General features: G+C 40.9%; 1 long non-coding RNA gene across 1 annotated transcript in view; it reads left to right on the forward strand.

The window, feature by feature from the left end:
- The window catches only part of LOC134929214 (uncharacterized), a 190,321-nt gene that overhangs the window by 104,043 nt on the left and 58,408 nt on the right, over nt 1-27,870 (forward strand). Inside the window, exon 2 of the long non-coding RNA XR_010178387.1 lies at nt 21,427-21,574. This is a non-coding gene — a long non-coding RNA (uncharacterized LOC134929214). The remainder of the gene's footprint in view (nt 1-21,426; nt 21,575-27,870) is intronic.

Raw genomic sequence — 27,870 nt, forward strand, 5'->3', positions numbered from 1 at the left:
TAGGAGGGGGGACCCCACGCAATTTTTATAAAGAAAATAACCACTTTCCCACCCCTTCCCACTGATATACATGCACGGATCTCATGGATCCCTGCATGCCTATACAATCACAGATTAAAAAAGCAGGTCTGTTTTTTTTTTAGCACTTTTTTACGAGTTGTAATTTTTCACGGCAGTGTTTGTTTGTTTTTTGCTTTGCACTTCTTAGTAAATTACCGAGATTCATACTTAAACAGCCGCGTTTTGACCGATGGTGTATTCATTTGTATTTTTTTTGTTGGACTTCCATAAAATTACGAATGCCCTCATCACTGCCGTGATTATTGCTTAGTAAATTACCGAGATGACACTTTGATGAAAAAACGGCATCTCGGTCAAAATCGGGACCTTAGTAAATTTACCCCAATGTCTTTCACTGAATCTCTATGAGGCTGAAGGATTTTCATAGTGTACTGGACAGGTGGTGATCGGTGATAGATTTATTTTCCATTGAGTTTTTTTAATTTTATTATAAGATTTTGAAGGCCTAGGAAGTCTCTTTTTATAACCGGAGTCAAGCCTTTAAAGTGTCTTTTATTACCCAGTTATTGCTGTGACTCCAGCTTCTTATCTATTAAAATACTGATTATCTATTGAGGTGTCCATTTATGCATGACATCACACTCAGCCGCTGTGACCCAAAAGATGTCGACCCTCCGACTGCCTAGGCAGCTAGACTGCGTAGACAGGGGGCTACCTTAATCATGCTCGGATGTTAGCGGGGGAAGAGGAGCCTCTTGCGTCCTGGACACCCAGTGCAGCGCTGCCAAAAGGGGTGGAGCTTCATGGGAAGGGGCGGTGCTTCACTGGTTAATGACCCCCATTTTTTGTCACTTGGAGGGTTCGTGCCTGCAGTACTGGCTCCTACACAGTGACAGGAGCACAGTTCTGCACATAACAGTGCAGCACTCGGCTCCTGTAACTGACCAGGAGTCGGAAATTAGGCGTCACCCCTCGGCAGGTGACACCCAGGAGCAGGCCGCACCCCCCCCCCGTATGACGCCACTGAGCGGGGTGGCAGGACCAGGCATGCAGGGCGGCCCACCGCAAGTTAAAGTAAACAGTTCTAGTTTTGCGATTTTATGCATAACTACAACTGAAGCTGAATTAGGCCCTTAATTTCCCCAGGTACTGTACAGGCTGCTATTATACATCTGGCTGTACTGATGTTTCCATGTGATTCACAATTTCATATATATATATATATATATATATATTCTTTTTTTTTTTTTTTTAGAAACGTGGAAGGCAAGAATGTAAGACAATCACATACAAACGTATTTTTAATATCCACTGAGGCATTCTCAAGTCTCCTAAAGTACATAGCCAAACTGAATGTGCATAGGACAGACCATCTCCTAAAACTAAGGTTTTGTCTTAAAAGGACTGTTGTAGAGAATAAAGTTCTTGTTATAGTCTTCCATGGCAGGGGTAGGAGAAGCTGTCCTGTGGAACCAGAATAGCCTGATCATTCCACAAATACATGTTCTATAAGAAGGTGGCAAATACTGTAATTAAAAAAATGATGAAGTCAAGTAATTAAATCTCACCATAGGTTTAAAAGAAAGCATGTGGAAGGATGACTCGGAAAAAGTTTCAAAAACTGATATATTGTAAGATTGTTCATAAAAAAAGCAGAGTAATGTCTGTGTACCAAGACATACACATTGGCAGGCAGCCATCAGAGGGAGGACTTGTGTCCCAGACCCTTACAGAGAGGGGGGCCCACCCCTGGCTCCTACCACCAATACCTGTAGAATTGTACCAGCCTGTGAATCAACAGCTGTCTGATGCACAAGGTAGACTTCTTAAAACAAGCTTTACCTGTGCACCAGCTTTCTGTAAACCGTTCCTGTAGGTCTGTAACACTCCACTTATATGTAACATCATAATGTATGATATCACATAGGGGTGGAGCAGTGTTGCAGAATCTTTTTTTTTTTGGGAGGGAGGGGCCCTGTCTATTTTGTCAGTCCCGGGCCTCATAATTTCTGATAGCAGCCCTGCACATTGGTGCAACTAGCTCTGCATAGGGATGGCCATCAGTTTGTTAATCATCAATGGTCACCATAGATGGTACCATTGGTGGTTAACCTTGATGGTATAAAACCATTCACAGGTAAACCATTCATGGTTTCAATCAAAGTTGGTCATCCCTGTGCAATGGATTAGTAAGCAACCGGCAATCAGAGCCTGGGGACGGGGTTTTGTGGGATCCTTAGCTGCAGGGTTGCCATCAGAAATTGTGGGGCCTGGGATTGGGATTGACAAAATAGGCAGCCCCTCTCCAAAATAAATATATATATATATATATATATATATATACTGAAATAAAAATAAAAATGATAAAAAAAACACATTTCCAATGCACATATGGAGCAACACCCAATTATGCCCCTTGCACCATATTAAGTCACCACAGTAGTGCCTCTAACACCATATTATGCCTCACACAGTAATGCCCTTGTCACTATATTATGCCCACACATATTATACCCAGTACCTGCACATTTTCAGGGGTGTTGCTCATTGTCAGGAGATTCCTCTCCCCCTGGCCATCCTGGCACAGTCCGCTGTTCGCCCCTGCCTGCTTCAAACTATGGAAAACATCTCTCCCAAAGTGGCTGCTGCCACAGAGGAGACCATTATTAGAGGCCTCCTCTAGTATCTTTAATAACTGTCTTCTCTGAGGCAGCGGCTATTTAGTGAGGGGCGTTTTCAATACATTGCTGCAGGCGGATGGGGATGAACGGCGGCGGGGGTAAGGAGGCATGAGCAGCATCGGGCCCCCCCTCTCTGTCAGAGAGGCCAGGCCCAGGACAGAGGTGCCCCCAGTACACCCTGATGGCAGCCCTGCTTATTTGGCATGCAGCAGGGGGGGGGAGAAAGGGGGGGGGGGAATCGTAGTATCTCTACCATCGATGGTGGAGAACCATTGATTCTCTGCCATCTATGGCAAAACTATTTGACATCGGCTATCAACCACCGATAATTTGTAAACAGCAATGGATGATGGCCATCCATAGCTCTACATCGGTAACATACTGTATATGTGCCAGATTTATGTCAGGTGTATTTACTGTAACCCTACATACATGTAAATGTACATACAGGGCAAAAGCACAGGAAGGGTTTTTAACATGCTTCCATAGTGAAGAATGCTTTGACTGATTTACTGATTTGATTTAAATAAAACAACTCTCTATAATACAGTATAATATTTTTTATGGCGTACATTTAATATTATCTAATAAAAAATTCAAATCAGAAGTTGCTAGCTAGGGCACCAACCCTCAGTCACTTACAGTTAACAAGACTACTGTACTAAAAATCATATATGTGTCCCCACACCGTATGCACAGCACCCATTCAATGTACTTACCCTGTTCGGCTGCTGCCGCTGGTGGCATTTTCCCAGAGGTATGCACATGTGTGGTAGACTCTGGCATGTACCAAAGTCAACCATGTGCATGCGCCGGTATGAGGGAAGAGGACCCACTTGGACACTGCCCATCGGCCCCACCCCTTATAAGATGTCCCTGATTGCTCTTACAGCTGGCGATATGTAATATAACAATACTGTACTTGAACTGTGAAATACTGTACAGTAATTCTGCAGTGATTTAAAAGAAAAATCAGGATGAATTGTTGTAGTTTACAATGAGCATAATGAATGTAATAGTATGTAAGCAATGACAGTCTTCATATAATATCTAATTTCAAGCAAAATATCAATAAACTGTCAGTAATGGCTGCTCTAGAGGGCAGTTACTTTATATTTCTGAAAATAAACATAAGTTAAGAATTAAATAACCATAATACTGACAAATGTATCATCAACTTTCAATTACATTGTTTTTAAGCCTACAAAAATATATATCTATAATCTAATCAAGTGTATAAATGTTTAGTAATAAAGAACATCTTGCCATTACCAAGCCCATGCTGGAACATATTTATAAACTGCAAATGCAAATGAAATGCCAGGAAGAATTTTCATTTAGTAACAGCACCAATATAAATAAACGACAAAGTAATCACCAACATGTTATATTAAATGTTAGCAAATTAAAACAAAAAGTCTAGGAAAAATGCTGGATGAGCTACTACAAATGTAGAGTTGCAGAAAGCTTGAAATTGACACTTTTTTATGATAGCAAAATATTCCCTGTCCCGTAGGAATAGGAGACGGGAAAGTCTAATATAGGAACCAATGTATAATTTAATATTAAATTAGTAGTACCAAAAAGCTATTTTTTATATTTAAAATATCATCTCCAATACATACGAAAGTGTGTACGGCATGAGACACTCACAATGGGTGGCACTATATATGCCGGCTGTCGGGATCCCGGCGCTCAGCATACCGGCACCGGAATCCCAACAGCCGGCATACCGACAACTATTTTCCCTCTTGGTGTGTCTATGACACCCCTGGTGGGAGAATAAATAGCGTGGCATGCATAGCGTGCCATCATGCCCGCAAGGGGCACTTTTGTGCTCGCCACGCTGCCGGTATACCGGTGGAAGGGATCCCAGTGCCGGTATGCTGGGCGTCGGGATCCCGAGCGCCGGCATACCGTAGTAGACCCCTCATAACAACTGAGCTTCTCCGAGAGGCACACCGTACATCCCTTTTCTTTACATTTTATGTTTTTTTTTCACATCACAGATGCAGTGAAACACCTATCAAAGTGTACTAGAAATGCTGGTCTGTGACTTTAACATCACAAGAATCAGTTTTAAATGTGCACAAAGTTGCAGATAAAGCACAAAGGAGAAAAAGCTGAGGCAACGGCATTATAGTACTTTGTATACAGATTTAGGCATACAGATATACAAATGTTGTACAGCTAATTGGTCAGTATAATCTACCAAAGTAGTTTTGTTGCTTCCAGTTGTATTATTTATCCAAATAAGATGCACATTTTTTGTGAGAAAGACGCTTGGCATGGGTTAGCTTCCTGGGTCCTGGTACATGAAGAGGGGCTGTTTGATGCATCTAAAGCCACAGTGTATGAAGTAGAGATGTGCACTTGGACATTTTTCAGGTTTTTTTTTTTTTTCCTTCTTGTTTTGGCTTTGGATTGGTTTTGCCAAAACCGCCCATGTGTGTTTTGGTTTTGGTTCTGATTTTTTTTTTACATCATAAAAACAGCTAAAATCACAGAATGTGTAGGTGTTTTTAATCCTACAGTATTATTAACCTCAATCACATCCATTTCCACTAATTTTTAGTCTATTGTGAATGCCTCACAGCTCACAATATTGTTTGCATACAGTTTAGGCCAAAAGGTTGCACCGAGGTAGCTGGATGACTAAGCTAAGTGACAGAAGTTGGTGGCACAAACACATGGTACACCTAGGAGTGGCACTGCAGTGGCAGAGAGGATGGCAGTTTTATAAACTATGCCCAAAAATTTCTCCAAAGAACACATAACGCAAAGAAATAAGATGCAAGAAGGAATTGTCCTTGGCGCTCCCAGCCACCCTTATGTTGTATATATTAAACAGGACATGCACAGTTTTACAAACCAATCATTTCAGTGACAGGGACTGTCACTTGTGGCTGAAATTATTGGTTTGTTTGGGCCCACACAAAACTTTTTTTAGAAGCACTTCCTCTGTTAAGTAATTACTCTGAGGATGTTGATGATGAGGTGTTAATTACATTATAATCTTGTACAATAAATTTCATGGCTTCGCTGCAAATGACGTAACATGGAGGAGGTCCCTAGATGGTTAACGTTCCTATCTCCACTAAATTTGGCCTCACAAATGGAGCATAAATATTTTCAGGACTAGGGTAAAAATAATCCCACACTCAAGAGGTGGCTTTTTTGGTCTTGTGCCCAGGAATCAAAATGGCTTTCTTTTTATCACGGTCAGATAGTACACACATATCCCCCTCATCCTGCCCACTTCCACACACAAATCTTCAATTTGTACAGTATTATGTCCTCCTCATCATATTCATACTGGTCCCTGTCTCCTCATCAGATTCATGACCATCTTTACTTGTACTGCTCCCCACATGTGCAGATGGTTCAGAATTGGTGGAAAGAGATGAAAGAGGCATCTCTATGAGTATTACACACTGTGGTTGACTTAACTGACAGCCTCACACAAATGAGTCAGAAATGTATATAATAATTACACACTGGGGGTAATTCAGACTTGATCGTAGCAGCAAATTTGTTAGCAGTTCGGCAAAACCATGTGCACTGCAGGTGAGGCAGATATAACATTTGCAGAGAGAGTTAGATTTGGGTGGGTTATTTTGTTTCTGTGCAGAGTAAATACTGCCTGCTTTATTTTTACACTGCAATTTAGATTTCAGTTTGAACACACCACACCTAAGTGTAACTCTCTATGCACATGTTATATCTGCCCCCCTGCAGTGCACATGGTTTTGCCCAACTGCTAACAAATTTGCTGCTGCGATCAACTCTGAATTAGGCCCCCTGTGGTTGACTTCACCAACAGCATCGCACAAATGAGTCAGAAATGTATATAATAATAACACACTGAGGTTGACTTCATCAACAACATTGACTAATGAGTCAGAAATGTATAGAATAATAATTACACACTGCGGTTGACTTAACCGACAGCATTGCACAATACGTGTATGAGTAGGAAATAATATACTGTTGCTGACCGGCAGTGTCACAGTAATTATGAAAATTAAATTTAAATTGTATAGTACACGGGGGTACAGCACAAACAAACAAAAAAATATTTTTAGATCATTAAAACTTTAGGCTTTTTGTTTTTTAGCTTTTATTATTTTAATTTTACACTGTGGCAGAGCCCCTGGATGGACAAACAGATTACCCCTTTTTCAGATACAGCTGACAGAGAGAGCACCCCTTTTTCAGATACTGCAGACAGAGAGAGCACCTCTTTTTCAGATACAGCTGACAGAGAGAGCACCCATTTTTCAGATACTGCAGACAGAGAGAGCATCCCTTTTTTTAGGTACTGCAGACAGAGAGCGCCCCTTTTTCAAATACCGCAGACAGAGAGAGCACCCCTTTTTCAGATACAGCTGACAGAGAGAGCACACCTTTTTCAGATACCGGAGACTGAGAGAGCACCCCTTTTTCAGATACAGCTGACAGAGAGTCCCTTTTTCAGATACCACAGTCAAAAAGAGCACCCCTTTTTCAGATACAGCTGACAGAGCTCTCGTTTTTCAGATACAGCAGACAGAGAGCACCTCCTTTTCAGATACAGCTGAGAAAGTGAGCACACCTTTTTCAGATACCAGAGACAGAGAGAGCACCCCTTTTTCAGATACAGCTGGCAGAGATAGCACCCCTTTTTCAGATACAGTTGACAGAGAGAGCTCTTGTTTTTCAGATTCAGCAGACAGAGAGCACCCTCTTTTCAGATACAGCTGACAGAGAGGGCACCCATTTTCAGATACAGCAGACAGAGAGCACCCCTTTTCAGATACAGCACACAGGGCACCCCCACCTGCCGCACATCATGCCACGCCACCCAGTACTGAGACGGACACGTCCTTCCAGTACACTCTCCAATGCTGGAGTGAAGATGGTACCTATGCACGGGGACTTATATAGAATCCAAAACCCGTGAGAATCCGACAGCGGGAGGATGACGTTTTGCCTTGATGTCATTGAGACGGGCGGGAAAACCCGAGCCGGGCTCGGATCCCAGCTCGTATAGCAAAGTTCGGTGAGGGGGGGGGTGTTCAAGTTTGGGTGGGGGGTTTGGTTCCCGGAAAAAACAGCTCATCTCTAGTATGAAGACACATTAGGTGCAGGGGCTAACACAGGAATGCAAGACAGCAGTTTCCAAATGCTTGATTTTAGAATGAGTGTGGCCTGCCCACAAAAAGGGCATAATTAGCACTTAAGCTATTATTATTTATTATTATCCTTTATTTATATGGCACCACAAGAGTTTTCCGCAGCGCCCAATTACAGAGTGCATAAACAAATAATGAAAACAAGAAAACATTGACTAACAGTTGAAGACAATATAGGACAAGTACAGCGTAAATAAACATCGCTACATCAGCAGATGACACTGAAATAAGTATTAGGGTTGCAGAAAACAGCAGGATTTGGTGCAGTTGAAGACTAATAAAGTAAGAAAAGGATAATCACATGAGGGAAGAGGGCCCTACCCATGAGAGCTTACATTCTAAAAAAGGAGGGGCAGACAGACAGGGGTGACACAGATGGGGTAGACAGAGAGCATTTAACAGAGTTTTAGGATGAGTAACAAGTATTTATTTTCTCATACAAATTACAGTGTTTGCCAAACTATGGACATACAGTATACAGGGCCAGTGATAATTGTAAGCCATTAAACATGGCAGTATGGCCAGTCATAGTGAGATGAATGACGGCACCAATTCACAATCCAAGTCTCCTACTCTGAGAAGCACTGAAGCATGTCTGTATATCTTGGAGAGCATCAAAAGAACCTAGCACTGATCCTGGACATATATTTACTCATTGGTCTCCATATATAGTGTATAGTGCACAGGTTCTCAAACTCATTCCTCAGGACCCCACACAGTGCATGTTTTGCAGGTAACCCAGCAGGTGCACAGGTGTAGTCATTACTCACTGACACATTTTAAAAGGTCCACAGGTGGAGCTAATTATTTTAATTGCATTTCGGTGAGGAGACCTGCAAAACATGCACTGTGTGGGGTCCTGAGTTTAGGAACCTGTGGTATAGTGTATATAATAGAGTACTAACAATTAGAGATGTGTGGGTTAGAATTTACTCAGTTCTTCCTGCCAAGTTTGCATCTGAAAATGAGACAAAGCGTCATCTTTCAGGGACAGCTTTGAGTTTATACGCGATTGAAGAACAAGAAAGCTGATATTCTTGGAAAGATTAAGTTTTTGCCTCGTTTTCAGATCCGAACTTGGTGGGATAAACCATGTAAACCGAGCCTGAATATCTCTACTAATAATTGACCCTATAAATGGTCTATAGTATAGATTATAGTGGACAAAAACAGTCTAAAAGACAAACTTTTTAACAACATCAAACATGTTTATCCTATAAAAATAACATGACATCCCATAATAAATGTACAGTACATACATAACATATCCATTAGGAGCGGATGTAGTTATGTGACCGGCGGTCAGGAAATCGCCGATCACAATACCTCTGCCTGCATCCCGTACCCTGAAAATCCCGACAGTTGGCATGCCAACAAAAATGGACTATTCCCACTCGTGGGTGTCCGTGACACCTATAAAGTGGGAATAGAACCTCCTGGGATCCCAGCCACCAGTAACACAGCCCCATCCCATTAGGAGACAACATAGCTTTCTCAGCACATATTCTTCCATCACATGCTATGACACCTTTCTCGTCTTGGAAAGTTGTAGGTTGGGGAAGCTGAACAGGAATGTAAATGACATAGATACAGTAAATTGTGTAGTTTACAGGAAAACAGACACTTGAGGGAGGACCCCACAATTTATCATCTTTACACCTATTTAGTAAATCTTTAAAGGTATGTTATTGTAATGTTCAGTGATGCACCCATGTGTTTATGAATGGGTATTTAGGAAAATATAGAAAGAAAAATGAAAAACTTGGGAGGGAGCACTCTCTACTCGGAAACAAGGGCTATAAAAGCTCAAGTAAATATATTTTAATAATATTTAACATTTATTAGGTATACATTAAAAACATAGAGTTCATATGAAACATAACACTACTATTGAATATTTCTAGTGATCAAAGTGAAAATCTATTAAGGAATTAATGTTATATTCCCAGCTAATAAGCTGGAATAATTTAAGGTCCATCAGAAGGAAAAGGGTACTCCTCCTCAATGGGACTCTTAGGGTCTATAAACTACAAAACCAGGTATTCCTTGGTGGTCTCCCACCAAATATAATCCAGGCCCAACACTGTTTCGCTTCCAGGATCAGACAAGATTGAGCCTATGCAGTGTGGTATGATTGTAGAAGGTTTTTGACCAGAGTCAGTAAGATACTAAATCAACTAAGGAACCCTTTCTGTTGTGAAAAAAATGCTTGGAATACAAAAAAACACTTGCTTGTAAAAAAGTGACCCTCATCTGTTCAGTGATAGCCCATATGTCATGGGTTAAATTTGTTTTGAATCATTGGTCCCAAAGATACATTAATTGAAGGCACTAGCAAGTGCCTATGTTTATCTGAAATGTAAACACCAAGTGTACATATGTGTACCATATGGAAATTGCTGAAATTGTTTTTTTTTATAATATAGTGCTATCCTAAGTCACATAAAAAGTTTAGAAAAATTATCCCCTATATTTAGAGTTGATAAATACAGTCACATATATTTTTTTAGTATCATTTGACATATATGTAAAATTTAGACTTGAAGAGTTGAGAGGAGATTATGTAAAGGGGCTGGATTACAGGGATAACCACCCTTCTGCTGTTCAGACATGACTTAGGATCGCACTATATTATAAAAAAAAAAATTCAGGCAATTTCCATCCAGTACACATATATACACTTGGGGGTATATTTACTAAGCTCCCGATTTTGACCGAGATGCCGTTTTTTCTTCAAAGTGTCATCTCGGTCATTTACTAAACACTAATCACGGCAGTGATGAGGGCATTCGTAATTTTTTGCAAGTTCAGGTAAAAAATTACGAATGAATACACCATCGGTCAAAACGCGGCTGTTTAAGTATGAATCTCGGTCATTTACTAAGAAGTGCAAAGCCAAAAAAGAACAAACACTGCCGTGAAAAATTACAACTCGTAAAAAAGTGCTAAAAAAAAACAGAACTTTTTTTTTTATTCGTGATTTGAGATGCATGCAGGGATCCATGAGATCCGTGCATGTATATCAGTGGGAAGGGGTGGGAAAGTGCTTATTTTTTCAAAAAAAATTGCGTGGGGTCCCCCCTCCTAAGCATAACCAGCCTCGGGCTCTTTGAGCCGATCCTGGTTGCAGAAATATGGGAAAAAAAATGACAGGGGTTCCCCCATATTTAAGCAACCAGCATCGGGCTCTGCGCCTGGTCCTGGTCCCAAAAATACGGGGGACAAAAAGAGTAGGGGTCCCCCGTATTTTTAAAACCAGCACCGGGCTCCACTAGCTGGACAGATAATGCCACAGCCGGGGGTCACTTTTATACAGCGCCCTGCGGCCGTGGCATCAAAAATCCAACTAGTCACCCCTGGCCGGGGTACCCTGGGGGAGTGGGAACCCCTTCAATCAAGGGGTCCTTCCCCCCCAGCCACCCAAGGGCCAGGGGTGAAGCCCGAGGCTGTCCCCCCCCATCCAATGGGCTGCGGATGGGAGGGCTGATAGCCTTTGTTGTAAAATAAAAGATATTGTTTTTAGTAGCAGTACTACAAGTCCCAGCAAGCCTCCCCCGCATGCTGGTACTTGGAGAACCACAAGTACCAGCATGCGGCGGAAAAACGGGCCCGCTGGTACCTGTAGTACTACCACTAAAAAAATACCCAAAAAAACACAAGACACACACACCGTGAAAGTATAATTTTATTACATACATACACACATACATACATACTTACCTTATGTTCCCACGCAGGTCGGTCCTCTTCTCCAGTAGAATCCAAGGGGTACCTGTTGAATAAATTCTACTCACGAGATCCAGGGGTCCAGGCTCCTCGGCAAATCCAGGGATAATCCACGTACTTGAATAAAACAAAAAAACGGTTGCCCGACCACGAACTGAAAGGTGACCCATGTTTGCACATGGGTCACCTTCCCACGAATGCCAGAAACCCACTTTGCCTTCTGGCTAAGTGGGTTTCTTCAGCCAATCAGGGAGTGCCACGTTGTAGCACTCTCCTGATCAGCTGTGTGCTGCTGTCCTCACTGACAGGCAGCACGCGGCAGTGTTACAATGTAGCGCCTATGCGCTACATTGTAACCAATGATGGGAACTTTCTGCTCAGCGGTGACGTCACTTTAGGTCAACCGCAGGGCAGAAAGTTCCCATCATTGGTTACAATGTAGCGCATAGGCGCTACATTGTAACACTGCCGTGTGCCGCCTGTCAGTGAGGACAGCAGCACACAGCTGATCAGGAGAGTGCTACAACGTGGCACTCCCTGATTGGCTGAAGAAACCCACTTAGCCAGAAGGCAAAGTGGGTTTCTGGCATTCGTGGGAAGGTGACCCATGTGCAAACATGGGTCACCTTTCAGTTCGTGGTCGGGCAACCGTTTTTTTGTTTTATTCAAGTACGTGGATTACCCCTGGATTTCCCGAGGAGCCTGGACCCCTGGATCTCGTGAGTAGAATTTATTCAACAGGTACCCCTTGGATTCTACTGGAGAAGAGGACCGACCTGCGTGGGAACATAAGGTAAGTATGTATGTATGTGTGTATGTATGTAATAAAATTATACTTTCACGGTGTGTGTGTCTTGTGTTTTTTTGGGTATTTTTTTAGTGGTAGTACTACAGGTACCAGCGGGCCCGTTTTTCCGCCGCATGCTGGTACTTGTGGTTCTCCAAGTACCAGCATGCGGGGGAGGCTTGCTGGGACTTGTAGTACTGCTACTAAAAACAATATCTTTTATTTTACAACAAAGGCTATCAGCCCTCCCATCCGCAGCCCATTGGATGGGGGGGGACAGCCTCGGGCTTCACCCCTGGCCCTTGGGTGGCTGGGGGGGGGGACCCCTTGATTGAAGGGGTTCCCACTCCCCCAGGGTACCCCGGCCAGGGGTGACTAGTTGGATTTTTGATGCCACGGCCGCAGGGCGCTGTATAAAAGTGACCCCCGGCTGTGGCATTATCTGTCCAGCTAGTGGAGCCCGGTGCTGGTTTTAAAAATACGGGGGACCCCTACTCTTTTTGTCCCCCGTATTTTTGGGACCAGGACCAGGCGCAGAGCCCGATGCTGGTTGCTTAAATATGGGGGAACCCCTGTCATTTTTTTCCCCATATTTCTGCAACCAGGATCGGCTCAAAGAGCCCGAGGCTGGTTATGCTTAGGAGGGGGGACCCCACGCATTTTTTTTGGGGATTTTACATTGTTTAATTAAAAATAAAAAATAAAAAGAACCCCAGCACGGATCACACAGATCCGGCCGAGATTGATTGTAAAAAAAAACGGCAGTGTTTTGCTAATCACTGCCGTAAAATTAGGTAAAAAAAACCGAATGACATCGACATCGGAAGAAAAGAAAAACACGAATACGACAGCTTAGTAAATCCATCGTAATAAATTCAAAAAGTTGCAGTTTTACACTGTCGATGTCATTCGTGATTGAACTTTGACCTATTTTCGGAAATTACGAATGTTAGTAAATGTACCCCTTGGTGTTTACATTTCAGATAAACACAGGCACTTGTTAGTGCCTTAAATTAATGTATCTTTGTGACTAATAATTCAAAAAATTTTTAACCCATGACATATGGGATATCACTGAACAGATGAGGGTCACTTTTTTTTACAAGCAAGTGTTTTTTGTGTTTCAAACATTTTTTTTCCCAACAGAAAGGGTTCCTCAGTTGATTTGGTAACTTACTGACTCTGGTCAAAAACCTTCTACAATCATACCACTCTGCGTAGGCCCAATCTCGTCTGATCCTGGATTCGAAACATGTTGGGCCTGGATTATATTTGGTGGGAGACCACCAAGGAATACCTAGACCCTAAGAGTACCACTGAGGAGGAGGAGGACCCTTTTCCTGCTGATGGACCTTAAATTATTCCAGCATATTAGCTGGGAATATAACATTAATTCCTTAATAGATTTTCACTTTGATCACTAAAAATATTCAATAGTAGTGTTATGTTTCATATGAACTCTATGTTTTTAAGGTATACCTAATAAATGTTACATTTTATTAAAATATATTTACTTGAGCTATTATAGCCCTTGTTTCCGGATAGAGAGTGCTCCCTCCCAGGGTTATGTTTTTTACTTCTGTATTTTCCTAAATACTTGTCTCGTCTTGCTGCTACCCGGGGCTCTCCCACAAGTGCTCAAGTAAACGGGGTCCGTTTCAGAAGCCTCCTTTCTGGTCCAAGGCACTGATTGAGCACTAAGATACACACACACAGCAGACAGGAAATGCACAGCAGTGATCATGTCTGAATTAGCCCCCTAATCGCAACAGCAAAATCTTTCTCTAATGGGCAAAACCATGTGCACTGCAGGCGGGGCAGATATAACATGTGCAGAGAAAGTTAGATTTGGGTGGGTCATATTGTTTCTGTACAGGGTAAATACTAGCTGTTTAATTTTTACACTGCAATTTAGATTTCAGTTTGAATACACCCCACCAAAACCTTACTCTCTCTGCACATTTTATATCTGCTACCCCTGCAGTGCACATGGTTTTGCCCATTAGAGAAAAAGTTTTCTGTTGCGAAGATTGCTGTTGCGGTCAGGTCTGAATTAGGCCCTATGTCTGGAAATAATACATAATGTAATGTGCATTTAATACAGGCTTAGGAAAGAGTAGTAACAAAACATATCCTGGACATACTATATAAAATGAATTGTGCTATTCATTTCTTTGAAAGCCAAAAAATTAGGGAACAGTTAAGGCATATCTTCCCATATAACTATCAAAATATTAGAACTCATATCTAATAAATATAGTTGTGTGGTTCGGTTTTTCTGAAATACGAATACACCTGACATTAGGGGTTCTGAATGGAACCGAGTCCCAGCTCGGGTCTGTTGTCAATTTGGAACTTGGATTTAAAAACCGAACTCGGGGTTCGAGTGCATATAAACAGGTCCAAATTACATGATTTTAGCTGTTTAATCGATTTTTTATCAATTTATTTTTATCAAAGTTTACCGATTTTTATAAATTTTAAAGGAATCCAAAGCTGAACCAGAAAACAAATCTGAACCAAAACACTTCACGGTGGGTTTGCCAAATTCATAACCAAAACACAATGATGAATTAGAACCAAAACCAAAACACAGGGGTTCATGCACATCTCTAGTAATAATTAAACCTCCTATTCCCAAATAACCCACATTTAATAGCTACAGTATAACAGATTTCATTGTTAGCCCCCACACTATGGGCCTAATTCAGACCTAATCTTAGCTGTGCAAAATTTTGCATGACTACGATCAGCCACCCTGATATGCGGGCGGATGCCCAGCACAGGGCTAGTCCACTCCGCATGTCAGGCCCTAGCCCCCGCTGCACAGGTACAAAAGCATCGCATGGTGGCAATGCTTTTGTACCTGAAGAGTAGCTCCCTACCAGCGCAGCTCCTGGGCGCTGGCAGGGAGCTACTTGTCACTCTCCGGGTTGCAGCGGCTGCGTGTGACGTCTGGCTTGCAACGGTGCAATGCGGTGCCGGCGGATACGCAGTTCAGACCTGATCCCCCACTGAGCAAAAACACACAGCAGCAATCAGGTCTGAATTAGGCCCTATATTAATAGGCCCCATTAACCTCACATTAAATTAATAGCCACATATTTAATAAATAATGATCCCATATTAAATGAATAGCCCATACTAGCTAACTTATTACATGAATAAGCTTCGATTTAAATTACCAGCCCAAAACAAAAATAATAATATATATTAATATATCTTAATACATCACACTAACAGTCCCTATATTACATTAATATACCCCATTACATTAATGGCACACACATTACATTGATACCTGCTTCACTAACACATATTACATTATTATCCCCACCATTCCCCGTACATTACATCAATAGTCCCATATTACATTAAGTACTTCACTTGCTTGGAGCAAGGGTAGAACCGCCCACTTGCTGCATTAGGCTCCACCCACTCACTGCATTCGCAGGCCCTCTGAGTAGAGCTGCTCACACTGACCTCTGTCAGCCAGCGGCAGGAGAACCAGAACTAATGGTCACAAGTCTTGTGAGGCTGCCTTAATCTGAATGTGACCACACAGACTGATCTCTTCCTAACTGATCTCGGTAAGGAACTTTTGCCTTCAATCAACCATTGCTTCATATAAATGAGTACTTTAAACATAATATACTAACATTTTTGTACATGTGCACTACTTTATTACTTATTTATTGGATTTATGCATTATTGTGTGTGTATATATATATATATATATATATATATATATATGTATACAGTTGTGCTCATAAGTTTACATACCCTAGCAGAATTTGTGATTTTCTGGACATTTGTCAGAGAATATGAATTATAACTACAAACGTTTCTTTCACTCATGGTTAGTGGTTGGGTGAAGCCATTTATTCTCAAACAACTGTGTTTACTCTTTTTAAATCATAATGACAACAGAAACTACCCAAATGACCCTGATCAAAAGTTTACATACCCTGGAGATTTTGGCCTGATAACATGCACACAAGTTGACACAAACGAGTTTGAATGGCTACTAAAGGTAACCATCCTCACCTGTGATCTGTTTGCTTGTAATCAGTGTGTGTGTGTGTATAAAAGGTCAGTGCGTTTCTGGACTCCTGAAAGACCCTTGCATCTTTCATCCAGTGATGCACTGACGTGTCTGGATTCTGAGTCATGGGGAAAGCAAAAGAATTGTCAAAGGATCTGTGGGAAAAGGTAATTGAACTGTATAAAACAGGATATGGATATAAAAAGATATCCAAGCAATTGAGAATGGCAATCAGCAGTGTTCAAACTCTAATTAAGAAGTGGAAAATGAGGGATTCTGTGAAAACCAAATCACGGACAGGTAGACCAACAAATATTTCAGCCACAACTGCCAGGAAAATTGTTCGGGATGCAATGAAAAATCCACAAATAACTTCAGCTGAACTACAGGACTCTGAAAAAAAGTGGTGTGGTTGTTTCAAGATGCACAATAAGGAGGCATTTGAAGAAAAATGTGCTGCATGGTCAAGTCACCAGAAGAAAACCATTACTACGCAAATGCCACAAAGCATCCCGCTTACAATACTCCAACGAGCACAGAGACAAGCCTCAAACTTCTGGAACAAAGTCATTTGGAGTGATGAGACCAAAATTGAACTTTTTGGCCACAACCATAAACGTTACATTTGGAGAGGAGTCAACAATGCCAATGATGAAAGGTACACCATTCCTACTGTGAAACACGGAGATGGATCGCTTATGTTTTGGGGATGTGTGAGCTACAAAGGCACTGGAAACTTGGTCAAAATTGATGGCAAGATGAGTGCAGCATGTTATCAGAAAATACTGGAGGAAAATTTGCACTCATCAGCCGGGAAGCTGCGCATGGGACGTACTTGGAAGTTCAACTTCCAGCATGACAATGATCCAAAACACAAGGCCAAGTCGACCTGTCATTGGCTACAGCAGAATAAAGTGAAGGTTCTGTAGTGGCCATCTCAGTCTCATGACCTCAATATCATTGAGCCACTCCGGGGAGATCTCAAACAAGACAGCCCAAGAATTTACAGGAACTGGAGGCTTTTTGCCAAGAAGAATGGGCAGCTTTACCATCTGAAAAATAAAAAGCCTCATCCACAACTACCACAAAAGACTTCAAGCTGTCATTGATGTTAAAGAGGGCAATACACTTTATTAAGAACTGGGGTATGTAATCTTTTGATCAGGGTCATTTGGGTAGTTTCTGTTGTCATTATGATTTTAAAAGAGTAAACACACTTGTTTGATAATAAATGGCTTCACCCAACCACTAACCATGAGTGAAAGAAAAGTTTGTGAGTTATCATTCATATTCTCTGACAAATGGCCAGAAAATCACAAATTCTGCTATGGTATGTAAACTTATGAGAACAACTGTATATATATATATATATATATATACACAGGTTGAGTCTCCCTTATCCAAAATGCCTGGGACCAGAGGTATTTTGGATATCGGATTTTTCCGTATTTTGGAATAATTGCATACCTTAATGAGATACCATGGTGATGGGACCTAAGTCTAAGCACAGAATGCATTTATGTTTCATATACACCTTGTACACACAGCCTGAAGGTCATTTTAGCCAATATTTTTTATAACTTTGTGCATTAAACAAAGTGTGTCTACATTCACACAATTCATTTATGTTTCATATACACCTTATACACACAGCCTGAAGGTCATTTAATACAATATTTTTAATAACTTTGTGTATTAAACAAAGTTTGTGTACATTGAGCCATCAGAAAACAAAGGTTTCACTATTTCACTCTCACTCAAAAAAGTCCGTATTTCGGAATATTTGGATATGGGATACTCAACCTGTATATATATATATATATATATATATATAAAATAAGCTCTAGACCAGTGGTTCCCAAACTTTTCTGAATAACAGCGCCCTAGAGCATCAGAATTTTTTTCATGGCACTCCTAGTCCAAAAGTTTGTTATTGAGAAATTTTGAAATGTTAAATTAAGTAAATTGTGTTTATATGTCATCCGTAGGGTCAGTTGTGTGGTGAGAGACAGAATTTGCATCTGTTTGTTCACATACTTTATGATTGGCAGCCACCAGTGCTGGTTTTGCCGATTACATTGACCAGAAAGAATTTGAATTAGTCCTGGACCACCGACCCAAGGCACCCCTGCATGTGTCCCCAGGCACCCCAGACTATAATTTAGCACAGTGATACTATTTTGCCTTTTTCGAGCCAAATTAACAAGGTTAATAGAACCAGGAAAAATACTGTAAATGGGAACATAACTGAATTGAATACAACATTTCAATATAAAGAGTATTATAAAGAGTAAATGCTAATATAAAAATTATGTATATATAAAATGACTGTAGGCTACTCGATTGAGATAAAAATATATTAATAGCGCCTGAAGTCTAAAATCATAACATATAGCAAGTGAGATATAAAAAGGGGTTCGGTATATATTACCGTCGGACGGGATGCTGGCTGTCAGGATCCGAACAGCAGCATCCTGTCCACCAGAATGCCGGCAGCAGGGCGAGCGCTAAGAGTCCCCTTGCGGGCTTGCTGCGCTCGCCACGCTGCGGGTTCAGTGGCTCTCTGCAGGATCTATTCCCACTCTATGGGTGTCGTGGATTCAGATTGATGACATCGTTGGTTTTCGGTATTCTGGCATCGGTATCCTGACTGCTAGGATCCCGACAGCCGACGCTATAAGGTATCCCATACAAAGTCCTAAAAATCTCATTGTATGATTTGACGTTGCTTCTGAGGAAGTCATGGGGGAAATTTGTCTGATGGAAACCCCCCTTTACAAATCCTGCATTTGTCCCTGCTGGTGATGTTTGGCAGTGTTTGGGGTTTGCAGTTGGTGTGGGTCCTCTATTTTAAATTTGGACTCCACTGCAGCCCCCCTCTGGAGTCACCACTGGTAATTTTACAGGCTGTGTTTGAATAATGACAGGAGCTGAATGGTTGGTACTTTATCTCTCTCCACTTTATCACTCTCCTAGCCATCTCCCCAATGTCTTTTTAACTCTAATTGTACAAATTTTTACTTTCAGAAATTCAGAAGCACAGTATGTTTGAGATTAACCAATACATTTGCTAATACTTGCATACAAATGACGATTTCTGTTGGGTGATTAATTTAATTTTGTAAAAATGTAACATTCAGTATTAGGTTTTGTTATTTGAGCAGTAAAAAGCAAAATGTAAAAGCTTTATTTTTTTAAAAAAAGGGCAAATCTCTGAATTAAAGGACCACACAGTGAGCAGCTGCAGAAATACTGTATGTCAGCTACTGGCAAAAAATAATGGTCTATCATTAGCATTTTAATAATGGGTGGTCAATAATCCTTTGGGATAAGATAACTTTGTAATAAATATAGACATAGTACTTTATATGTGCCATTTAAATCTTTTGGGGTTTTTTGCACATCAATGTTATATTACTTCTACCTAACAATATGTTTCATGATTTCACTTTTGTTTAAGAATTTAGTTATTTTAATTTTAAAAGTGCAATATTTATGAATAGCAGCAATATAAATCATTCCGCACCTTCTTTGGAAATGGTGCTTTTATAAATATATGTCTATTTATGTATGTATTTATTTATTTATTTATTTATTTATATGTTTATTTATTTGTCAACTTGTCAATAATAGCTTGATACTTATTCTGAATGGGATCCGGTCATGTGTGGTCACAATGCTGACGCTGGGATCCTGAGCGATCACAAGCCCTACAGTCGTCACGCTGACTAACAGGGACTATTCCCACTCATGGGTGTCCACGACACCCATAGAGTGGGAATAGAACTTGTGGAGAGCGCAGCGAGCCTGCAAGGGGCTATGTTGTGCTCGCTTTCCCACCAGCATTCTGCAGCCGGGATTCCGGGGTCGGTATGCTGACCACCGGGATCCCCACCGTCAGTCACCCAGCCCCAACCCATTCTGAATGTCAGTTTGTGTGTCTTTACCAAGCAGAGGTGAGCTTTTTTTACAAGTAATTTAATCTGCCAAAAATATTTTATCATTCGTGATGATATTGAGTTCAGGAGACCTCAGTAACGTGTGCTAACTGCAGCTACCCCATATTTTAACAGGTTATACTGGGAATTTAACTGAAGCATTACATACCACTTTAAGGGTCTGATTCTGATGTAGCTGCATTTGTGTCTGCGCCATTTGGTGGTTGCCCATCTGTGACTATATGCAAATGGTATTATAAAGTAGAGATGTGCAGGTTCAGATTTCCTCTGCTCTTAACGCCAGAATTAACGCAAGTTCAGATTTATCCAAATCTTTCTTATTAGCTAACCAAAACACGTGACATCCGAGAGCCACTTAGATGCTGTTTTGAGATCCGGGTAAATCAGAGTAAATCCAGGTAAATACGAACCGGCACATCTCTACTACAAAGTCCTTCCATGGTGTACATCTGTCTGTGTCCAAATGTGCAAGTACTGCCCACTCACAGCATCAGCTGATGCCTCTTTAGATGCACCATCAGTTGCACCATCAAAACTTGCATCAGCCCTATGGCAGATGCAGTTTCTTCATCCTAGTATGGTTTCTAGTGTGGGCAGTTGAGTGTCTGTGTGTGCAACTACTTTCACCAACACACCCACAACAGTCCCACAATACACCCCTGTAAGATTAACCACCTCCAGGTATATGCTAAGCCACTTTCCCATCAAGGCTCAGGAATGCCCAATACACTTTCAACACATTTCTGGGACCCTGCGTCTTCCGTTTGCCTCAATCGCAACTCTGACTCTTTGTGCACCCTATATGAATGCATGAGTAGTGCAAGATATATGCATGCGCAGAAGAAAATAGCTCCATTGGGTCCAACATCGGTAGTGCATGCGACTCAAAATGAGGCCCTAAATGTAACATGGATAAATAATCATATTCATTAAAAAAAAAAATCCTTTTAGCTGGATAAGGAACTTTATTCTCTTTTGATTTGTAGAAAAAAATATACAAGTATATATCGTTACCATCTTGTCATTTTGTTAGGGTGCCACAGTGGAACACTGGAGACCTCACACTATATGAAGACCTGCTTTTGCCAAGACGCACAGCCATCGCTTAGGTGCAACATACATACTGGCTGGTGCTCTGTATGTTCCGTTAAAGCTCATCTCCATTCTGACACTGAGCGTATGTGAGTATGGTTGTATAAATATACTAATGCTGTATAAACCACCCCTCTGGCAATGTAATGGGCTATTTGGTTACATTGAATCCGCTTTTGTATACTATTACTCTGCTATTACCTTATCCTATAGTACACACATATTTCAATAGTTAGTTAGTTAGATAGATAGATAGATAGATAGATAGATAGATACTCCAACAAAAAAAACAAGAGTGGTAAGACTTGCGCCCTGTAGCTGCTTTGTACCACTTCCCTAGGATCACCACTCACTAATTTACATATAATACAAAAAATATGGAGTGGTCCACAAGCGCTACAATATATCAAGATTCCTCATGAATTTCTTTAGTATTCAGGTGAAGACTTCTTCCAACAGGTTCGCACCTTTGGACTAACCTCCTCCAAAGGGGAACGTGCCTCAAAAGGTATCTTTTACGCCACCTCTGAATTCACATGCGATCACTCTCTCCCTACGTATAGACGCTCACCTTAATAAAGAGCCCTATGTGTCTTGAAAGGTTTCTTTATTCTGATCTTCTCATAAAGCTTTATATTCATACAGCAAAGGATTTATCCTCCCCCTTCAATATGACGCTCACCTTATAGTTGGGCCCTATGTTCATTGAAAGGTTTCTTTTCAACGTATCCTTCCTTGGACCCCTCTTAAGTACAGGTGCCGTCCTCCCTCAGAATCAAGGATCCTCAGATACTCATAGGGTGAGATGTATAAAGTCCATCCAAAAAGTGGTATTATGTAAAAACAGATTTTTATTTTACATCAACTCCATTAACCATATGGTAACAAACAGAAAAAATATAAAACCCCACAAAAGAAAAAAGCAGTCTGGGTTTTTCCTTCAATATTCCCCTAGGGAACAGCTCTGGGAAATATTCCCCAATAATTAAAAAACAAAAACAACAGGGGAATCCTTAGAATCCCTCTAAAAAAGACTCCTTAAGAGTAAGATAAAAGTTAGGTGTAGGAGAACCTTACCACCCAAAGTAAAAAACTGGTGCCAACGCGTTTCGGATAAGTCAATCCTTCCTCAGGGCATATTGTAGGACTCACCCAGTCGGCCTTTTATACCCCACTGAGCAATTCCTTTCACCTAGCGTTGACGTACTTCCGGGAAATGGAACGCAAACAGGAAATGGACGCAGAGCACTGGAACGCATCGGCTTTCCTCCGTTCTAATTGTGTATATCGAGTTCTTTTTTCATTATGGTTTGAACTGTATAGTGCACACCAGATATAAACTCCATAAAGGGGGAAGTAATGGTGAGAAACCATGGTTCCCAAAGGGTTAAACGTTGATTTTGAAATAAAATGGTTCTTGTAGGATATTGGATAATATGGGTATAGTTAACTATACTTAGCTCAGATGTTTATCTTTGAAAATCAAGCTATATGTGTATATTTATCCTTATGGATTCTTTTTTTCTCACCATTACTTCCCCCTTTATGGAGTTTATATCTGGTGTGCACTATACAGTTCAAACCATAATGAAAAAAGAACTCGATATACACAATTAGAACGGAGGAAAGCCGATGCGTTCCAGTGCTCTGCGTCCATTTCCTGTTTGCGTTCCATTTCCCGGAAGTACGTCAACGCTAGGTCCGCGAGAAAGGACTGGAGATTACTGACACCGGGGAACGTGATACACATGCCGCGGGACCCGGATTACAGAGGGAAAAGAATTATGTGCACACCGGGGTCACCGGAAGTGTCCGGACGGAAGTTCTTGAGGACTATATTGAAATCACGGACTCTGTAATCCTATTCAGAATTAGTGTTTTTCATTGGAAACCATGAAGAAAGTTTGTGTTCCGGAATCCATGATGGACTTTCCTTTTTTCCAATTAAAATATAAGTGATCTTTTTTGTTATAAATTTCGATTTCACTGATGATTTGGATATATATTTATAAACATATTTATTATATGAATGATGTATACTAATTGAAGAACATATACTATGCATTTTATGTGGGATAAATGACTGTTGTTTCCCTATTGGTTGAGAAGGTGAAAGGAATTGCTCAGTGGGGTATAAAAGGCCGACTGGGTGAGTCCTACAATATGCCCTGAGGAAGGATTGACTTATCCGAAACGCGTTGGCACCAGTTTTTTACTTTGGGTGGTAAGGTTCTCCTACACCTAACTTTTATCTTACTCTTAAGGAGTCTTTTTTAGAGGGATTCTAAGGATTCCCCTGTTGTTTTTGTTTTTTAATTATTGGGGAATATTTCCCAGAGCTGTTCCCTAGGGGAATATTGAAGGAAAAACCCAGACTGCTTTTTTCTTTTGTGGGGTTTTATATTTTTTCTGTTTGTTACCATATGGTTAATGGAGTTGATGTAAAATAAAAATCTGTTTTTACATAATACCACTTTTTGGATGGACTTTATACATCTCACCCTATGAGTATCTGAGGATCCTTGATTCTGAGGGAGGACGGCACCTGTACTTAAGAGGGGTCCAAGGAAGGATACGTTGAAAAGAAACCTTTCAATGAACATAGGGCCCAACTATAAGGTGAGCGTCATATTGAAGGGGGAGGATAAATCCTTTGCTGTATGAATATAAAGCTTTATGAGAAGATCAGAATAAAGAAACCTTTCAAGACACATAGGGCTCTTTATTAAGGTGAGCGTCTATACGTAGGGAGAGAGTGATCGCATGTGAATTCAGAGGTGGCGTAAAAGATACCTTTTGAGGCACGTTCCCCTTTGGAGGAGGTTAGTCCAAAGGTGCGAACCTGTTGGAAGAAGTCTTCACCTGAATACTAAAGAAATTCATGAGGAATCTTGATATATTGTAGCGCTTGTGGACCACTCCATATTTTTTGTATTAGATAGATAGATAGATAGATAGATAGATAGATAGATAGATAGATACCAGTGGCTGCTTCTAACTTGTTAGAGGAGGGGGGCTGTCGCTGCTGCAAGGTCTCCCCCTCCTTGTCCCCACTTCAGCCGCTGCCTGGGTCCCGGCACCTGTGCTATTTAAGTTCAAAGATGCCAAGACCCAATGCATGCACAGTAGCAGCGACGGTACTGCGCATGCGCAAAACCATGGGTACTATGGACTGCATCGGCTGCAGCCCGTAAGAGCCAGTTTGAGCTGATGAGGCAGGAAGCTGGCTTCCTACAGGAGGCTAGCTCTCTGTCTATTGCAGCCCAGTAACATAGTAACATAGTAACATAGTATCTAAGGTTGAAAAAAGACAATTGTCCATCGGGTTCAACCTATTTGTGGTCTCCTATGCACGATTATTTTGTATAAAATTTTGACTGAAGTTCCTGACTGCCGTTCCGATTAACCCCTCTTTTTTATAATAACCATAGTGCGTGACTATGCCCCGTAACCCTGGATATCCTTATCCATTAGGAATTTATCTAACCCATTCTTAAAGGTGTTGACTGAGTTGGCCATTACAACTCCCTCAGGCAGGGAATTCCAAACACGTATCGTCCTTACTGTAAAAAGCCTTTACGCCGTATTGTGTGGAATCTCCTCTCACCTGAGTGTCCACGAGTTCTCTGTGTTGATCTAACCAAAAACAGGTCCTGCGCTAGATCTGTATATTGTCCCCTTATATATTTGTAAATGTTGATCATGTCCCCTCTTAATCTCCTCTTTTCCAGTGTAAACATGCCTAGTCTTGCAAGCCTTTCCACGTATTCCAGCGTCTCCATACCCTTAATTAGTTTGGTTGCCCGCCTTTGAACCTTTTCTAGCTCCAGGATATCCTTTTTATAGTAAGGTGCCCAGAATTGTACACAGTATTCAAGGTGTGGCCTCACAAGTGATTTATATAACGGGAATATAATACTCTCGTCCCTAGCATCAGTTCCCCATTTTATGCATGCTAATATCTTATTAGCCTTCTTTGCTGCAGTCCTACTTTGGGTACTACTGCTTAGTTTGCTATCTATGAGGACACTTAAGTCTTTTTCCAGTACAGAATCCCCTAATTTTACCCCATTTAGTAGGTAGGTGTTATTTTTGTTCTTGTTACTACAGTGCATTACCTTACACTTGTCTGTATTGAAGCGCATTCTCCATTTTGCTGCCCAAGCTTCTAATTTAACTAAATCATTCTGAAGCGACTCAGCCTCCCCCTCCGCATTTATAACTTTACACAATTTGGTATCATCTGCAAAAATTGACACAATGCTCTCTACACCTTCTGTTAGGTCGTTAATGAAAATATTGAACAATAGCGGTCCTAATACTGAGCCTTGCGGCACACCACTTAGCACTTTAGTCCAAGTTGAAAAAGATCCATTAACCACAACGCGCTGCTCCCTATTATCTAACCAGTTTTTGACCCAAGTGCATATTGTGCTTCCTAGCCCTGATTCTTGTAGCTTGTAGATAAGTCTCATGTGTGGTACAGTATCAAACGCTTTGGCAAAATCTAAAAAGATTACATCCACCTCTTTACCCTGATCTAGGTTTGCGCTTACTGTTTCATAAAAGCCAAGTACGTTGGTTTGACAGGATCTGTCCTTCATAAACCCATGTTGATTCCTTTTAATGACCTTATTGACTTCAAGGAACTTCTGAATACTATCTCTTAGAATACCTTCCAATACTTTCCGCACTATAGATGTAAGACTAACTGGTCTATAATTGCCTGGTTCAGCTGTACTTCCCTTTTTGAATATAGGCACTACTTCCGCTATACACCAGTCTTTGGGAACCATACCGGATATTACTGAATCCTTAAAGATCAAAAATAGCGGTTTTGCAAGTTCAGAATGAAGCTCCATTAGAACCATTGGGTGAATACCATCGGGACCTGGCGACTTATTAATCTTTAAATGTTTTAATTGGTCACAGACTACTTCCTCGCTTAAATAAGGATCTATCAGTGGGATATTCTCATTATTAAGATTATATGTTAGTCCCTGAATTGGGTCCTCTCTAGTAAATACTGTTGAAAAAAACTCATTTAGTGTGTCCGCTATGTCATTATCATTTTTGATTACGACTCCCAACTTGTCTTTTAAAGGGCCTATACTCTCCTTCTTTAATCTCTTGCTATTAATGTATTTAAATAATTTTTTGGGATTCGCTTTGCTTTCCTTTGCTACTAGTTTTTCAGTTTCTACTTTAGCCACTCTTATTTCCTTTTTGCGTATTTTGTTAAATTCCTTATAGTGCTGAAATGACTCTGCTTCCCCGTCAGATTTGTATTTTTTAAATGCTCGCATTTTCTTGCCCATAAATTCCTTAATCTTTTTGTTAAGCCACATCGGTTTATGATTTTTATTCCTTTTTTTGCTGCTCGTAGGAATAAATTTGAGTATATTTTTAGCTAGCAGGAATTTTAGTACCTCCCATTTCTCCGTAGTATTTTTTCCTAAAAACAAACCTTCCCATTCAATATCCCTGAAAAATACCCTCATCTTTTCAAACTTTGCTTTGCTAAAGTTTAGAGTCCTAGTTGAGCCAGTATAGGGCTGTTTATGGAAACTGATATTGAATGTGACCATGTTGTGGTCGCTGTTTCCTATGGGTTCCCCTACTATAATACCTGATACCAAATCCCCATTGTTTGTTAATACCAGGTCTAAGATTGCATTGTACCTAGTTGGTTCCTCAACTAGTTGAACTAAGTAGTTATCATTAAGTGTGTTTAAAAACATATTGCCCCTAGCAGTATCACATGAATATTTTTCCAGTTTATCTCTGGATAGTTAAAATCTCCCATCACTACTATGTCTCCTACTCCTGCTGCTCTTTCAATTTGCTTTAGTAACAATTCCTCATCAGATGCGTTGATACCAGGCGGCCTATAGCATACACCCAATACTAACTTTTTTATTCCTTTTCCCCCGCATGCAATTTCTACCCATAATGTCTCGACAGTGTCTACAGTCCCCTCCTGAATATCTTCCCGTATATCAGGTTTTAAAAACGGCTTTACGTAAAGACACACCCCTCCACCCTTTTTATTTAGTCTGTCTCTCCTAAACAGTGTATAGCCCTCTAGATTGACTTTCCAACCATGAGATTCGTCCCACCAAGTTTCAGTAATGCCTATAATATCATACTGTTTGCTTGCTGCAAGTATTTCTAGATCACCCTTTTTACCAGTAATGCTTCTGGCGTTTACATACATACAACTAAGATAAGTTTTTTCCCTTGCGTTAGGGACATCTTTCACCTTATGTAGCAATAATGACCTGTAATCATCATTGGTTAGTGCTTTGGTAAAATCTCTTTTAGTACCCATGTTAGTAACCTTACCGCCTGCTCTTTCGCTTCCCCCAACTTCTCCCCCATTTCG

Source organism: Pseudophryne corroboree, chromosome 5 (genome assembly GCF_028390025.1).
Source record: "Pseudophryne corroboree isolate aPseCor3 chromosome 5, aPseCor3.hap2, whole genome shotgun sequence".
Classification (NCBI taxonomy): Eukaryota; Metazoa; Chordata; class Amphibia; order Anura; family Myobatrachidae; genus Pseudophryne; species Pseudophryne corroboree.